Here is a 351-nt window from a genome sequence, read left to right as displayed (position 1 = left end):
TACGCTCAGCTATTGGAAACCTGCGATTGAACCTGAACCTGTAGCATCATCTTGTGCATTCACATCTAGACTACTGCAGCCCTGCTATTGAAAACCTGTCACGTCATCCTAATATACGTTCAGCTATTGAAAACCTGTAACGTCATCCTATATACGTTCATCTATTAGAAACCTGCAATTGGAATCTGCAGCATCATCTTATACACCCACACCTAGACTATTGCAGCCCTGCTATTGAAAACCTGTTACGTCATCCTCATTAACTCTCAGCTACTTGGAAACCTGCTATTGTAAATATATATTTACTGAAACCCTTGCATTAAGAATTCGTAGCATCATATCTCTCTTTCC

General features: G+C 40.2%; 1 protein-coding gene across 1 annotated transcript in view; it reads right to left on the bottom strand.

Annotated features, from left to right (window-relative positions):
- Window positions 1–351, bottom strand: part of LOC119593412 (nicotinamide phosphoribosyltransferase-like) — a 16,380-nt gene that overhangs the window by 14,097 nt on the left and 1,932 nt on the right. The gene's annotated exons all lie outside the window — the stretch shown is intronic.

The sequence above is a fragment of the Penaeus monodon genome, chromosome 32 (assembly GCF_015228065.2).
Source record: "Penaeus monodon isolate SGIC_2016 chromosome 32, NSTDA_Pmon_1, whole genome shotgun sequence".
NCBI lineage: Eukaryota > Metazoa > Arthropoda > Malacostraca > Decapoda > Penaeidae > Penaeus > Penaeus monodon.
Note: the sequence above shows the minus strand (reverse complement) of the source record. Positions and strands in the feature narration are given on the sequence as shown.